The 615-nt window shown below is 66.2% G+C and overlaps 1 protein-coding gene across 2 annotated transcripts in view; it reads right to left on the bottom strand.

The window, feature by feature from the left end:
• Nucleotides 1–609, bottom strand: part of MPP2 (membrane protein, palmitoylated 2 (MAGUK p55 subfamily member 2)) — a 29,958-nt gene extending 29,349 nt beyond the window's left edge. For both annotated transcript variants that reach the window (XM_010832482.1, XM_010832483.1), the window contains exon 1: nt 498–609. The gene's annotated coding sequence lies outside the window, so the exon portion shown is untranslated. The remainder of the gene's footprint in view (nt 1–497) is intronic.
• Nucleotides 610–615: the final 6 nt, after the last annotated feature.

The following is a 615-nucleotide window of genomic DNA, read 5'->3' as shown; positions in this document are numbered from 1 at the left end:
GATGGGGTCTAGTGGCCAAGCGGGCCTGCACGCACCGACGAAGAGTGCCCCCGCCCCAAGAGCCCAGCCCTAAAACGCTGGGCGCTAGGACCTGGGAGGAGGGGGGTGTGTTGCGAGCCATCAAAGAAGTCTCTCTGCGTGCGCGCCCGGCGGAGACTAGGGGATGAGGTCACTGAATGGCCGCACACCGCCCCCCCACCCCACCCCCGCCCGCGTCCTCGCGCTCCCCGCTCTGAGTTGACCTAACTTTCTGGCCCTGACTCCTCGCTCCTGTCACCGACCCCTTCCCAGGTCTCCAGATCCTAGTCCTGGCCCCCGACCCAGACCCGCCCCCTCTACAACCTGGGAGGCGAAGCAGCAGCACTCCCCCTTCGCAGGACCCCCTCCCAGGAGAGATTGAGGTGTTGGCCTCCCAAGGTGGCAGGGGAGCCAAGGGGACCCACACAACCTCCGTCTTGCGCCCCCACCCCTGGAAGAGCTAATAACGCGGTTCTTACGTAATGCCCGGCTCCGAAGTCCCCAGAATCCGCACAGTCCCCGGAGAAGCCGCACGGACAATCGGGCCCCCGCACAGCTCACCAGGCTCTGTGCCTGACGTCACTTAGGAGCCCTCAC

The sequence above is a fragment of the Bison bison genome, unplaced genomic scaffold, assembly GCF_000754665.1.
Source record: "Bison bison bison isolate TAMUID 2011002044 unplaced genomic scaffold, Bison_UMD1.0 scf7180017861046, whole genome shotgun sequence".
Classification (NCBI taxonomy): Eukaryota; Metazoa; Chordata; class Mammalia; order Artiodactyla; family Bovidae; genus Bison; species Bison bison.
This window is presented reverse-complemented; position numbering and strand designations above follow the sequence as displayed.